This window comes from Bombina bombina, chromosome 1 (genome assembly GCF_027579735.1).
Source record: "Bombina bombina isolate aBomBom1 chromosome 1, aBomBom1.pri, whole genome shotgun sequence".
Lineage (NCBI taxonomy): Eukaryota > Metazoa > Chordata > Amphibia > Anura > Bombinatoridae > Bombina > Bombina bombina.
This window is the reverse complement of record NC_069499.1, coordinates 1,002,023,426-1,002,040,008: the sequence shown is the minus strand read 5'-3', so window position 1 is coordinate 1,002,040,008 and position 16,583 is coordinate 1,002,023,426. Positions and strand designations below refer to the sequence as shown.

Sequence of the window (16,583 nt, the reverse complement as noted above, 5' to 3'; positions counted from 1 at the left end):
CTGCTGCGAAGCGCATATCAACGTAGAATCTAGCACAAACTTACTTCACCACCTCCATGGGAGGCAAAGTTTGTAAAACTGATTTGTGGGTGTGGTGAGGGGTGTATTTATAGGCATTTTGAAGTTTGGGAAACTTTGCCCCTCCTGGTAGGAATGTATATCCCATACGTCACTATCTCATGGACTCTTGCTAATTACATATTAAAATATATAAATATATGTTTGCAAAGATAAATTATACACCAGAGATATTTACTTACAATAATAGGTCTGATTTAGAAATATGCAATAATAAGGATCTTTATTTGGCAAATAAATTATTTAGCAATAGTGAATAGTTAAGACTACACAAGACTGTGAAACACAAGTTTAAAATACAAACTGTCCTTTTAAAATTACTAACTATAATTAGTTATAATTACCAAATACCTTTGATTTAAATATTATACATATATTTATCAATCAATCGCATATACTTCACCAAAAATAACCAAATTGATATTTCAGCTTCCAATATTTCTTGTTTCACCTCATATGAAAATAAGGGTATTTGCAATGTGGATAAGAAGAAGTAGCCCAATTTGCTTAAAAATGACTGTGTCCCAACGCAACAAGTTTTCAGTCACCAGAGCTCAGCAAAAGTCAGCAGCTTTTTTCTTCTCCTCTTGCATTAAGCTTATATATCTTAAATGGCCACTAAACCCAAAATCTTTCTTTCATGATTCAGATAGAACATACAAATGTTAACAACATTACAATTTACTTCTATTATTTATTTTGCTTCATTTTTTAGATATCCTTATTTGAAGAAAAAGCAATGCACATGGGTGAGCCAATCACATGAGGCTTCTATGTGCAGCAACCAATCAGCAGCTACTGAGCATATCTAGATATGCTTTTCAGCAAAGAATATCAAGAGAATAAAACAAAATAGAAAATAGAAGTAAATTAGAAAGATGTTTAAAATTGCATTCTCTTTCTAAATCATGAAAGAAAAAATGTGGGTTTCATGTCCCTTTAATCATTGGTGAATCTTTTTGGTTACGCCCCACGATGCTTGTCTTTTCGGATTGGCCCTTCGGATGCTGAGCATTGGTTTGTTATCTGGATTTGCATTTGTTTTAATAGACAATTCATTTGGCTGTCATATCAGTTCCAATCCCCTAGGGGGCAGCAGACAACAGTAAATGCAGTCTTATTTATTTTTAATACATTCCAAATATCTCCTTATATTGTTATTATTTTCAGCATATTATAATCTCTTGTATTAATAAATCATATGTTTCATATATGGTCCACACAGTGTCACTTCCTCTGATCATTTTAAGACCAAACATGAATATATTCCACTTATAATATATTAAAATGTGTTTAAAATCATATTTTCTATGAAACGATTTAAGGATTATAATATCTTCATCATGGGTTTAATTACTTTTTCTAGTCATCATCTCAATATGACACACATACCTTGAGATCAGCAAATATAGGTCATATTCACAAAACTATGTCTACATTGGACAACTATCCCATACAGATTAATATTTCACATCTGTATATTTATTCTTGAGTGTATAAAACACATAGGATATTATTTAAAATACTAATTATATGTGTACTTACTAGGTGCCTGAAATGAAAGAAATAATGTTGTTAAAAATGTTCATTTTAAATCCTTAAAACATTCTATGCTTCCAAAAGTACATAGGTTAAGACATGCTGGAATCTTAACTTTCAGGTTTTCAACTTTCTAGGCTAGATAATCTCCCAGATTTGTATATTCATATCTAATATGTTGTCTGAATATATATATATATATATATATATGTGTGTGTTTACAAGGATTTAACAGCGCCTATATATCCACTAAAACTTAAGATATGTATAATAATAAAGATGAAAAATAGTAAACTAGACAGTTCATATAAGTCCTTAAAGTGTATTTAGTCCGTGGTGGATCTCCAACATATAGTTGATATGAAGTAATAGATGGTATTTAATACCCTTACCAGATATTACCCCAATCTAATGAGGTAAGTATGCCGCACTGGGGGTATGTGTAGATAGTTTGATCTCCTCCTTGTATGCAAATTAGATGGTTATTCCAGTTTCGTTAGCCTCCTGGAGTATGTAGGGATGTGCTTCTGATGGTAAAGTTATCCCTTGAGCTTCCTGTGTAGATTAGTGGTTAGCCTCTTGGAGTACTTCGCTGTCTCTGTATAAACTTTCTCCGGCGTGTGGATATAACTTTTCAGAGAGTAAGACAAATCCCCTGTCCCCATACGGTCCTGTGAAGCTACCTCACTGAGCTACAGAGAGAGCTCCTCACACTCAAGTTTATATATATATATATATATATATATATATATATATATATATATATATTCATTTGAGTATCTTACACTTACATGAAGATTAGACACAATTACTTTTGTAAGATTCATTCTTTTTTATGTCATACAGAGACTTGCAATGCTAATTTGCCTGGGGTTGCATATTGGAAACTCTGCAGGGGACAATTCACACCCAAGTGACATGAGCCATCTCCCCAGACAGAAACTGTTTTTTCCTGAGCCCAATTAAGCTTCAAACAAAATTCAGTGAGCAGTGGTGTTAAATTATCATGTCTGTTGGCATATGTTTCTCTCAGATCAGAAAGTATATTGAGAAAAGTCAAAGAGCTCCTGAGCATATTTTCCACCAAAACACTGACTATTGACTCCATTAACCAAGGGGTTCCTGTGATCTAGGTAATGATATAGATGTTCTCTTTTGAACTCTTAAATGCTATGTTAATTAGAAAGAAGAGGGGATCTCACCCAGCCAAGACCATTTGGCAGAGAGGACTGCAATCTACAGTAAATAGAACTGATGCAAATAGTCTCATATATAATTAATCCTGTGGTCTTAAAAAAACATAATTTATGCTTACCTGATAAATTTATTTCTCTTGTAGTGTATCCAGTCCACGGATCATCCATTACTTGTGGGATATTCTCCTTCCCAATAGGAAGTTGCAAGAGGATCACCCACAGCAGAGCTGCTATATAGCTCCTCCCCTCACTGCCATATCCAGTCATTCGACCGAAACAAGCCGAGAAAGGAGAAACCATAGGGTGCAGTGGTGACTGTAGTTTAATTAAAATTTAGACCTGCCTGAAAAGGACAGGGCGGGCCGTGGACTGGACACACTACAAGAGAAATAAATTTATCAGGTAAGCATAAATTATGTTTTCTCTTGTTAAGTGTATCCAGTCCACGGATCATCCATTACTTGTGGGATACCAATACCAAAGCTAAAGTACACGGATGATGGGAGGGACAAGGCAGGAACTTAAACGGAAGGAACCACTGCCTGTAGAACCTTTCTCCCAAAAACAGCCTCCGAAGAAGCAAAAGTATCAAATTTGTAAAATTTGGAAAAAATATGAAGGGAAGACCAAGTTGCAGCCTTGCAAATCTGTTCAACAGATGCCTCATTTTTAAAGGCCCAGGTGGAACCCACAGCTCTAGTAGAATGAGCTGTAATCCTTTCAGGAGGCTGCTGTCCAGCAGTCTCATAGGCTAAACGGATTATACTCCGAAGCCAAAAAGAAAGAGAGGTTGCCGAGGCCTTCTGACCTCTCCTCTGTCCAGAGTAAACAACAAACAGGTTAGATGTTTGGCGAAAATCTTTAGTAGCCTGTAAGTAAAACTTCAAGGCACGGACTACGTCTAGATTATACAAAAGACGTTCCTTCTTTGAAGAAGGATTAGGACATAATGATGGAACAACAATATCTTGATTGATATTCTTGTTAGAAACAACCTTAGGTAAAAACCCAGGTTTTGTACGTAGAACAACTTTATCTGAATGAAAGATCAGATAAGGAGAATCACAATGTAAGGCAGATAACTCCGAGACCCTTCGAGCCGAGGAAATAGCTATCAGAAAAAGAACTTTCCATGAAAGAAGTTTGATATCAATAGAATGAAGGGGTTCAAACGGAACCCCTTGAAGAACTTTAAGAACCAAGTTTAAGCTCCATGGAGGAGCAACAGGTTTAAACACAGGCTTAATTCTAACTAAAGCCTGACAAAATGCCTGAACGTCTGGAACTTCTGCCAGACGCTTGTGTAAAAGAATAGACAGAGCAGAAATCTGTCCCTTTAAAGAACTAGCTGATAATCCTTTGTCCAAACCCTCTTGGAGGAAGGACAATATCCTAGGAATCCTAACCCTACTCCATGAGTAATTCTTGGATTCACACCAATGAAGATATTTACGCCATATCTTGTGGTAAATTTTCCTGGTGACAGGCTTTCGTGCCTGTATTAAGGTATCAATTACTGACTCGGAGAAGCCACGCTTTGATAGGATCAAGCGTTCAATCTCCATGCAGTCAGTCTCAGAGAAAGTAGATTCGGATGACTGAAAGGACCTTGTATTAGAAGGTCTTGTCTCAGAGGCAGAGTCCATGGTGGAAAGGATGACATGTCCACTAGGTCTGCATACCAGGTCCTGCGTGGCCACGCAGGCGCTATCAATATCACCGATGCTCTTTCCTGTTTGATTTTGCCAATCAGACGAGGGAGCAGAGGAAACGGTGGAAACACATAAGCCAGGTTGAAGAACCAAGGCGCTGCTAGAGCATCTATCAGTGCCGCTTCTGGGTCCCTGGACCTGGATCCGTAACAAGGAAGCTTGGCGTTCTGGCGAGACGCCATGAGATCCAATTCTGGTTTGCCCCAATGGAGAACCAATTGAGCAAACACCTCCGGATGGAGTTCCCATTCCCCCGGATGAAAAGTCTGATGACTTAGAAAATCCGCCTCCCAGTTCTCTACAACTAGGATATGGATCGCTGACAGGTGGCAAGAGTGAGTCTCTGCCCAGCGAATTATCTTGGAGACTTCTGACATCGCTAGGGAACTCCTGGTTCCCCCTTGATGGTTGATGTAAGCCACAGTCGTGATGTTGTCCGACTGAAATCTGATGAACCTCAGGGTTGCTAGCTGAGGCCAAGCCAGAAGAGCATTGAATATTGCTCTTAACTCCAGAATATGTATTGGGAGGAGTTTCTCCTCCTGAGTCCATGAACCCTGAGCCTTCAGGGAGTTCCAGACTGCACCCCAACCTAGAAGGCTGGCATCTGTTTTTAAAATTGTCCAATCTGGTCTGCGAAAGGTCATACCCTTGGACAGATGGGCCCGAGATAACCACCAGAGAAGAGAATCTCTGGTTTCCTGATCCAGATTTAGTAGAGGGGACAAATCTGTGTAATCCCCATTCCACTGACTGAGCATGCATAATTGCAGCGGTCTGAGATGCAGGCGCGCGAATGGCACTATGTACCATTAAGCCGATTACTTCCATGCACTGAGCCACCGTGGGGCGTGAAATGGAGTGAAGAACACGGCAAGCATTTAGAAGTTTTGATAACCTGGACTCCGTCAGGTAAATTTTCATTTCTACAGAATCTATTAGCGTCCCTAGGAAGGAAACCTTCGTGAGAGGAGATAGAGAACTCTTTTATTCGTTCACTTTCCACCCATGCGACCTCAGGAATGCCAGAACTATCTCTGTATGAGATTTGGCAATTTGAAAACTTGAGTGAGCCCAGAACCTTTGTAAAAATTATTGGGGCTGTAGCCAACCCGAATGGAAGAGCTACAAATTGGTAATGCCTGTCTAGAAAGGCAAACCTCAGGAACTGATGATGATTCTTGTGAATCGGAATGTGAAGGTAGGCATCCTTTAAGTCTACTGTGGTCATGCACTGACCCTCTTGGATCATGGGTAAAATGGTTCGAATAGTTTCCATCTTGAATGACGGAACTCTGAGGAATTTGTTTAGGATCTTTAAATCCAAAATTGGTCTGAAGGTTCCCTCTTTTTTGGGAACCACAAACAGATTTGACTAAAACCCCTGTCCTTGTTCCGTCCGCAGAACTGGATGGATCACTCCCATTACAAGGAGATCTTGTACGCAGCTTAGGAATGCCTCTTCCTTTATCTGGTTTGCAGATAATCTTGAAAGGTGAAATCTCCCTTGTGGAGGAGAAGCTTTGAAGTCCAGAAGATATCCCTGAGATATGATCTCCAACGCCCAGGGATCCTGAACATCTCTTGCCTGGGCGAAGAGAGTCTGCCCCCTACTAGATCCATTGTCGGATAGGGGGCCGCTCCTTCATGCTGTCTTAGAGGCAGCAGCAGGCTTTCTGGCCTGCTTGCCCTTGTTCCAGGACTGGTTAGGTTTCCTGGCCTGCTTGGATTGAGCAAAAGTTCCCTCTTGTTTTGAAGCAGAGGAAGTTGATGCTGCACCTGCCTTGAAATTTCGAAAGGCACGAAAATTAGACTGTTTGGCCTTTGATTTGGCCCTGTCCTGAGGAAGGGTATGACCCTTACCTCCAGTAATGTCAGCAATAATTTCTTTCAAACCAGGCCCGAATAAGGTCTGCCCCTTGAAAGGAATACTGAGTAATTTAGACTTTGAAGTCACATCAGCTGACCAGGATTTGAGCCACAGCGCCCTACGCGCCTGGATGGCGAATCCGGAATTCTTAGCCGTTAGTTTAGTCAAATGAACAATGGCATCAGAAACAAATGAGTTAGCTAGCTTAAGAGTTCTAAGCTTGTCAACAATTTCAGTCAATGGAGCTGTATGGATGGCCTCTTCCAGGGCCTCAAACCAGAATGCGGCCGCAGCAGTGACAGGCGCAATGCATGCAAGGGGCTGTAAAATAAAACCTTATTGAATAAACATTTTCTTAAGGTAACCCTCTAATTTTTTATCCATTGGATCTGAAAAAGCACAACTGTCCTCAACCGGGATAGTGGTACGCTTTGCTAAAGTAGAAACTGCTCCCTCCACCTTAGGGACAGTCTGCCATAAGTCCCCTGTAGTGGCATCTATTGGAAACATTTTTCTAAATAGAGGAGGTGGGGAAAAGGGCACACCGGGCCTATCCCACTCCTTACTAATAATTTCTGTAAGCCTTTTAGGTATTGGAAAAACATCAGTACTCACCGGCACTGCATAGTATTTATCCAGCCTACACAATTTCTCTGGCACTGCAATTGTGTCACAGTCATTCAGAGCAGTTAATACCTGCCCAAGCAATACACAGAGGTTCTCAAGCTTAAATTTAAAATTAGAAATCTCTGAATCAGGTCTCCCCGATTCAGAGACGTCACCCACAGACTGAAGCTCTCCGTCCTCAGGTTCTGCATATTGTGACGCAGTATCAGACATGGCTCTTACAGCATCTACGCGCTCTGTATCTCGTCTAACCCCAGAGCTATCGTGCTTGCCTCTCAATTCAGGCAATCTGGATAATACCTCTGACAGGGTATTATTAATGATTGCAGCCATGTCCTGCAAAGTAATCGCTATGGGCGTCCCTGATGTAATTGGCGCCATATTAGCGTGCGTCCCTTGAGCGGGAGGCGAAGGGTCCGACACATGGGGAGAGTTAGTCGGCATAACTTCCCCCTCGACAGACCCCTCTGGTGACAATTCTTTTATAGATAAAGACTGATCTTTACTGTTTAAGGTGAAATCAATACATTTAGTACACATTCTCCTATGGGGCTCCACCATGGCTTTTAAACATAATGAACAAGTATCCTCTGTTTCAGACATGTTTGTACAGACTAGCAATGAGACTAACAAGCTTGGAAAACACTTTAAAGCAAGTTAACAAGCAATATAAAAAAAGTTACTGTGCCTTTAAGAGAAACAAATTTTGACAAAATTTGAAATAACAGTGAAAAAAGGCAGTTACACTAACAAATTTTTTTACAGTGTATGTAACAAGTCAGCAGAGCATTGCACCCACTTGCAAATGGATGATTAACCCCTTAATAACAAAAACAGAATAATAAATGACAAAAACGTTTTTTAAACACAGTCACAACAACTGCCACAGTCTACTGTGATTGTTACCCTCCTCAAAAACGACTTTGAAGCCTTTTGAGCCCTTCAGAGATGTCCTGTATCATGCAGAGGGAAGCTGAATGTCTCTGTCAGTATTTTTATCTGCACAGAAAAGCACTAAAAAAGGCCCCTCCCACTCATATTGCAACAGTGGAAAGCTTCAGAAAACTGTTTCTAGGCAAAAATCAAGCCAGCCATGTGGAAAAAAACTAGGCCCCAATAAGTTTTGTCACCAAACATATATAAAAACGATTAACATGCCAGCAAACGTTTTATATTACAAGTTTATAAGAGTATGTATCTCTGTTAATAAGCCTGATACCAGTCGCTATCACTGCATTTAAGGCTTAACTTACATTAATCCGGTATCAGCAGCATTTTTCTAGCAAATTCCATCCCTAGAAATATATTAACTACACATACCTTATTGCAGGAAAACCTGCACGCCATTCCCCCTCTGAAGTTACCTCACTCCTCAGAATATGTGAGAACGGCAGTGGATCTTAGTTACTTCTGCTAAGATCATAGAAATCACAGGCAGATTATTCTTCTAATGCTGCCTGAGATGAAACAGTACACTCCAGTACCATTTAAAAATAACAAACTTTTGATTGAAGTTAAAAAACTAACTATAATACACCACTTTCCTCTTACTACGTCCATCTTTGTTGAGAGTTGCAAGAGAATGACTGGGTATGGCAGTGAGGGGAGGAGCTATATAGCAGCTCTGCTGTGGGTGATCCTCTTGCAACTGTTGGGAAGGAGAATATCCCACAAGTAATGGATGATCCGTGGACTGGATACACTTAACAAGAGAAACATATATATGAAACTTACAATACTAGATCAGTATAGTGTATCAAAACCTACACTCCTCATCTAATATCAATGAAAATCAACTTAAGAGGTGTAACTTCTACCCTAGGATGAGACAAAACTAGGCTCCTGCTACAGTCATAAGATACAAAGAAATATGTACATTTATAACTTTATAGAGACACTAAAAGTAAAAGTTTTTTTACTGATAGAGCTTACTATGTTTCATAATAATGTCTGTTTGAAGATCCTAATGATACATTTCTTTCTGATTTCCAGCCCCAAAGCTGCTATATAGCAGAATGCATGACAATGTTTACGAATGTACAATTTCTATGAGGAATAAAAGAAGAAGATAACAAACAAGAACTAGAACGTGACCAAACACACCTATGCTCCAAGATGTTTTACAAACTACCTAGCTCTTCGATTTGTGTTCCTGTAATATTCATAACTTCACTTCTTTTGATTTCACTTGCGAATTCAATTCCAAGCTTTCTACTGTTACTACAAGAACAAAAGAAACTTGCCTTTACTGTTAATTTCAATATCAATTTAACTAGCTTTAATCTGACTTTAATTTATGAAAATATATATTTAAACAGATTTAATTTCATCTCTTTTACATGAACAATAGAATGTTTCTCCGTTTATAAAAACAGCAAACAAAAGAAGCAGCACCACCAGTATCTTAGAACGGATTTATTCAGCTAAACAGCTTGAACAGCCAGACCAAAAAATACAACATTTCAGATCTAGTCCTTAATCATGTAAGAATATACCTGAGATCCTCACGCCTTAAAAACCTCCAAACCACACCCCCTATCCACCTGACCTACCTATAGTCTTAACACAAGGTGCAATTACATATATTGGATTCACTAAACAAAATATTGAATTACAGCAACACAGAATGTCCATTAGGCTAAAAGGGGGGCAAGACATTTCTCATATTACAAATTACAGATCATCATCATAATATATATTACAAATATAAGATCATCATCATAATATATATTACAAATATAAGTACACACATCACAGACATAGTGAAAGACCAAACTCTCTATGCATTCCCTTTGGGTACATAGTCCCAAGCTTACTAATCCAAAATGTCTACCTAACTTTCAGAATTTTAGATCTATCGCCACCCCTCCTAGGAATTTTAACATGTTCTAAAATTTGAAACCTGAGTTGGCTCAGGTTGTGACCAGCAGATAAAAAATGATTGGCAACAGGTGAATTTGTTTTCTTGGTCCTGATGTTACTCTTATGTTGATTTATGCGCTCGCGGACAGTGAGGGTGGTCTCCCCCACATACCCAAGCCCACATGGGCACTTAATATAATAGACTGCAAAATCAGTATTGCAGGTAAAATGGCCTCTAATCTCATATTTCTTTCCTGTACTCGAGTGACAAAAAGAAGGCCCTTTAATAATGTTATTGCAATTAGAGCAGCTAAGACAGGGAAAGCTGACAAAATTATTTTTTACCAATATAGCTTTGTAACTTTTGTTAGAAGGACCAATATCTGCATGCACCAGCTCATCCCTGAGGTTCCTACCCCTCCTATAGGCCGGCATTGGAAAATTCCTAAATTCCTTAACATCAGGATTACATGTCTGCAATGTATGTGTCAGGATGCCAGGAATCAGACTGAGACGAGAAGTGCAAAAATAATCACACCTTTATTAATAGCAAAAAATAATAAAAAGTCCATAAGTCAAATAACAAGTCAGGAATCAAACCAGAGCTGGTAGTCAGACGAGCCAAGTCAGGAGCCAAAGTGAATAGTCAGACGAGCCGAGTCAGGAGCCAAAGCAAGTAGTTAGACGAGCCAGAATCAGGAACAAGGAAAACAACAGAGTCAGGAACAAGCCAGGGATCAGGAACCAGGACGTCAAACAGTAACCTCCCCTCAACGACCCCTCCCCGCGGGAGGACAAAAAGATTATTGGGGAAACAGGCATGGAAGGCACGGAGGAGGGCGGGAGCATGAACATCAGAGGAGGGAACCCATGAACGCTCCTCCGGACCGTAGCCCCTCCAGTGAACCAAATACTGTACGCAGCCCCTGGACATACGAGAGTCAATAATGCCGCTGAGCTCATACTCCTCATGGTTGTCAACAAAGATAGGACGGGGACGAGGCAATACAGTGGTAAACCGATTATAAACCAATGGTTTCAAGAGGGAGACATGAAAAACATTGGAGATGCGCATTGCAGGAGGAAGGTCAAGAGCATAGGCCACAGGATTGACCCGTTGGAGTATTTGAAAAGGACCAACATAACAGGGATCCAGTTTATTGGAAGGCACACAAAGGTTCAAGTTGCGGGAGGACAGCCAAACTCTCTAACCAACCTGGTAGGAAGGCGCGGGCAGATGCCTACGATCAGCCTGGAACTTTTGGCGCTGCATAGAACGATGAAGGCAATCCTGAATCTGCACCCACGTGGAACGGAGTTGCCGGAGATGCTCCTCCAAAGCCGGAATACCCTGAGACATGAATGAATCGGGCAACAAGGATGGTTGAAACCCATAATTCGCCATGAACGGGGATAACTTGGAGGAAGCATTAATAGTACTATTACAAGCAAACTCTGCCCAAGGTAACAGTTCAGACCAATTATTGTGGTGATCTGAGACATAGCAACGGAGGAACTGTTCCAGAGCTTGATTAGATCGTTCCGCAGCCCCATTGGATTGAGGGTGATATGCCGAGGAGAAGGAAAGCTGGATCCCCATTTGAGCACAAAAGGAACGCCAAAATCTGGAGACAAACTGGCTACCCCGGTCCGACACTATCTCCTTGGGTAACCCATGTAAACGGAAGACTTCCCGGGCAAAAATTGAAGCAAGCTCCTGAGCGGTAGGCAACTTCAAGGGAATGCAATGTGACATTTCAGAAAAACGGTCAACCACCATAAGGATAACAGTATTGCCATTGGAAACAGGGAGCTCGACAATGAAGTCCATGGAAAGATGTGTCCAAGGACGCTCACCATTAGCAATAGGTTGAAGAAAACCCACAGGAAGACGTCGAGGAGTCTTATTCTGTGCACAAAGTGAGCAGGAGGCAACATACGCAGCAACATCAGAACGAAGACCTGGCCATCAGAATTGTTGAGTGACAGACCAAATCATGTGGTTCTTGCCTGGGTGACCTGCGGCTTTAGTATAGTGGTAAGTGTGCAAAAGTTTAGTTTGAAGATTCTCAGGAACAAAACACTTACCACTAGGTTTCTCAGGAGGTGCATTGGTTTGTGCAGCCAGGATCTCCTCCCCCAAGGGAGAAGTCAAATTAGTACATATGGTAGCCAAAATATGGTCAGGAGGTATAACTGGAGTAGGTACAGACTCCTCCTTGGACAGAGGCGAAAATTGTTGAGAGAGGGCATCAGCCCTAACATTCTTACTACCAGGCAGGTAGGAGACCACATAATTAAACCGAGACAAAAATAATGCCAATCTGGCCTGACGGGGCGACAAACGTTTTGCTTCAGATAGATAAGTTAAATTCTTGTGGTCAGTAAGAATGAGCACTGGCACGCTAGTACCCTCGAGAAGATGCCTTCATTCATTGAGTGCCAAAATTATGGCCAGTAATTCCCTGTCGCCAATTTCATAATTGCACTCCGCTGGAGACAATTTCTTAGAGAAGAAACCACACGGATGCAAGGAACCGTCAGGCATAGGATGTTGAGACAAGAGGGCACCTACTCCAGTCTCAGACGCATCGATCTCAAGAACCAAAAGGCAGGACAGGGTTAGGATGAGCCAGAACTGGAGCGGCAGCAAAGGCAGTCTTAAGACTATCAAAGGCCTTAATGGCAGTAGGTGACCAATGGAGTGGATCATGCTCTTTACGGGTCATGTCTGTGATAGGTTTGACCAAGGAAGAAAAGTTTTTAATAAACTTTCTATAGTAATTGGCGAACCCCAAAAAATTTGAATAGACCGAAGACCAACTGGGCGAGGCCACTGCAGAACTGCAGATAACTTGTCAGGATCCATGGAGAACCCTGCAACGGAGATAACATAACCTAGGAAGGTTACTTGAGTCTGATGGAACTCACATTTCCCATGTTCACAAAACAGGCTGTTCTCACGTAGTCTCTGAAGAACCCGTGTAACATCAGAACGATGAGCCTCAAGTGTGGGTGAGTGTATGAGGATGTCGTCTATGTACACCACAACACACTGTTGCAACATATCTCGTAGGACATCATTAATATATTCCTGGAAAACAGCAGGAGCATTACATAGGCCAAAGGGCATTACAAGATACTCATAATGCTCGCTCCTGGTGTTAAATGCTGTTTTCCATTCGTGGCCCTCCTTGATCCTAACAAGATTGTACGCTCCTCTCAAATCAAGTTTAGTAAAGACCGTAGCTCCCCTGAGGGGGTCAAAGAGTTCTGTAATGAGCGGGATAGAGTAAGCATTCTAAATGGTAAGACGATTAAGACCCCTATAATCGATGCATGGTCTTAACTCGCCACCCTTTTTCTTCACAAACAAGAAGCCAGCCCCTGCAGGAGAGCAGGATTTGTGGATGATCCCCCCGACAAAGCATCGGCAACATACCCCTCCATAGCACAATTCTCCGCAACAGACAGAGGGTAAACCCGGCCCTGAGGAGGAATGGCTCCAGGTTGCAGGTCTATGGCACAATCGTAAGACCGGTGAGGAGACAACGTACCGGCACGCACCGTGTCAAAAATGTCTAGGAACTCTCGGTACTCCTCTGGCAATTGAGTTACCGAAGAAGTGCACAAGACTTTAACTGGTTTCCGAAGACAAGTGGAAATACATTGCGGAGACCACGACAAAATTTCGGACCTGCGCCAGTCGAGAATGGGATTGTGTTTTTGGAGCCAGGGATAACCCAGAACAACCGGAAAATGCGGAGAGTTTATCACCTGGAACTGGAGGGTTTCAAAATGGAGAGCCCCAAAAGCCATGGATAACGGAGCAGTTTCGTGAGTACGAGTGCGGGCTGAAGGGGCCTGCCATCAATGGCCTCAATAGCAAGCGGAACGAACCGAGGCAAAACAGGAATGGAGTGCTTTGATAAAAAAGCACTGTCAATGAAATAGCCCGCAGCACCGGAGTCAACAAGAGCCTGGGTGACTATGGAGGAGTCCACCCAGGAAAGGACAATCGTGACCAAAGGTTTCTCCTGTAGCGGTCCCGGGGACGAGGATAAACCACCCAAGGTCTGCCCCCGACAGGACCTTAGGTGTGAGCGTTTCCCGGCCGTGTAGGACAAGACTTCAAAAGGTGGCCCTGTAACCCACAATAGAGGCAGAGCCCCTCCCTCCTCCTAAAGGCCCTCTCCGCCGCGGAGAGACGCGTGAATCCCAACTGCATCGGCTCAGCAGTACCTGGTGACTCGGGACCAGGAGGCATGGGAGGAGAGGGAGGCATGGGTGGGAACGAACATATAGGAGACAACGGAAAAGGAGGCTTCCGCAAGCGCTCCTTGAAAGAGGGCCTCTTTAAAAAAAAAAAAAAAAAAAAAGACACCAATGCCTCGAGATCCTCTGGTAAATCTCTGGCAGCAACTTTGTCTTTAATTGCATCAGAGAGCCCATGAAAGAAGGCGGCAACAAGGGCTTCATTGTTCCAACCTACCTCTGCGACAAGCGTACGGAACTCAATGGCATACTGAGCAACAGATCTTGTACCTTGCTGAATGGACACAAGTCGTTTAGCAGTAGAGGAGGAGCGAGCGGGAACATCAAATACCCTTTGAAAGGAGGCCACAAATTCAGGGTAATTTGAAATCACAGGTTTATTAGTCTCCCACAAGGGATTAGCCCAGGCAAGAGCTGTGTCAGAGAGTAACGAGATGAGAAATCCCACCTTAGCTCTGTCAGAGGGAAACGCCTGAGGTAACATCTCAAAGTAAATGCCCACCTGGTTCAAAAACCTTCTGCACTGATAAGGATCTCCTCCATATCGCTGAGGTAGAGGTGCAGAACCGGACATGCTCCTAGTAGAACTAGGTGCAGCAGCGGAAACAGGAGCAACCATAACTTGAGGGACACTTTGGTCCAAATGTGCAGTGCGAGTCAGCAGGGTTTGCAAGGCTAGTGCAAATTGATCCAAGCGTTGATCCTGTTCATCCATCCTGGAAAATATGGCAGATAAAGGTGGATTATTAGCACCATCAGGATTCATGGCCCTTGCGTAATGTCAGGATGCCAGGAATCAAACTGAGACGAGAAGTGCAAAAATAATCACACCTTTATTGATAGCAAAAAATAATAAAAAGTCCATAAGTCAAATAACAAGCCAGGAATCAAAACCAGAGCAGGTAGTCAGACGAGCCGAGTCAGGAGCCAAAGCGAGTAGTGAGACGAGCCAGAATCAGGAACAAGGAGAATAACAGAATCAGGAACAAGGAGAATAACAGACTCAGGAACAAGTCAGGGATCAGGAACCAGGAGGGACGTCAGACAGCCGGTAATACACAGGAGTTCTCACAAACAGGTCTGAGACAACGCAAGGGCAAAGCATACTGAACAGAGGCCATTTAAATAAGTGATGACATCACAATTCTGAGACTGCATCCTGTTTCACACGGATGATGTACACCAGTCTGACCATAAAAGGAAGTGCAGGAAATGAGCAGCATTACACAGTATGCACCAGAGTCAGCAAGAGAGGTGAGTAAAATGGCAAAACAGGGAAAAAGCCCTGACAATATGCCAATGTTTGTAAATAATATTGCAGATTTTGCTACTTAATTGGGAATATTGGCTGACAAACACCAGCCTATCTGTTTCTTTCTTTGTATTAACCCCAATATCTTTCTGTTCAAGTAGGGATTGCCTAGGAGTTCCTAGAACATTATCAATTTCTTTTTTAATTAATTCAGATGGATAACCCCTATCCTTAAAACAATCACCCATCTCCATAAGCCTCTGTTTCACTCGACCAGTTTCAGATACAATACGCCTAACTCGCAAGAGTTGGCTTATAGGGAGAGATCTAATAAAGGTAGAGGGTGGGCACTAGAATAGTGTAGAAGAGTGTTACAGTCTGTATCCTTCTTACAAGACCATGAGTACCCTTTAATGCCCTGGTATCCAAAAAGAACACGCTCTCCTCGCTATATACCAATTTAAACCTGATGTGACAAGTTGCACATTTCAAATCACTCACAAATTTCTCCAGGGTTCCAATGTCGCCCAGCCACACGCCAAAAACATCATCTATATATCGCCACCAGGTGGCGCCATACAACAAAAATAATGGATGGTTATAGACAAAATATTCTTCATAAACATTCATATAGATGTTGGCGCATGTAGGGGCGACATTGGAACCCATGGCCGTACCCTGGAGCTGTAGGTAGTAATGATACTCAAACAGCAAATAATTACATCTAAGGACAATATCCAACAACTGTAAAATAAACTCCTTCTGTACAGGAGTGTATCTATCGTCCTCATTCATTATCTTTCCCACAGCCCCAATGCCAGCATCATGAGTAATGGAGGCATACAATGACGTCACATCCAGGCTAAAAAAATTGCCCTTAGTATTCTCCAAAGGCAAGCCCTGCAGTTTAATTAAAAAGTCACCAGTATCTTTAATGTATGAATTTGAATTCACAAATGGTCTTAATACCCTATCCAGGTAAACTGATACTTTAGACAGTATAAAACCCATACCTGCCACAATAGGGTGGCCAGGAGGCGCCTCAATATTTTTGTGGACCTTAGGGAGGGTATAGAGGACAGGTGTAATGTAAAGTATCGGACACTTTAATTATCAGCTGTTTATTATTCTTTAAATTTAAGAGGGCAGCTTTCTCTTGTACAGAAAGACCT

General features: G+C 41.9%; 1 protein-coding gene across 1 annotated transcript in view; it reads right to left on the bottom strand.

The window, feature by feature from the left end:
• The window catches only part of ZNF341 (zinc finger protein 341), a 186,818-nt gene that overhangs the window by 134,383 nt on the left and 35,852 nt on the right, over nucleotides 1-16,583 (bottom strand). The gene's annotated exons all lie outside the window — the stretch shown is intronic.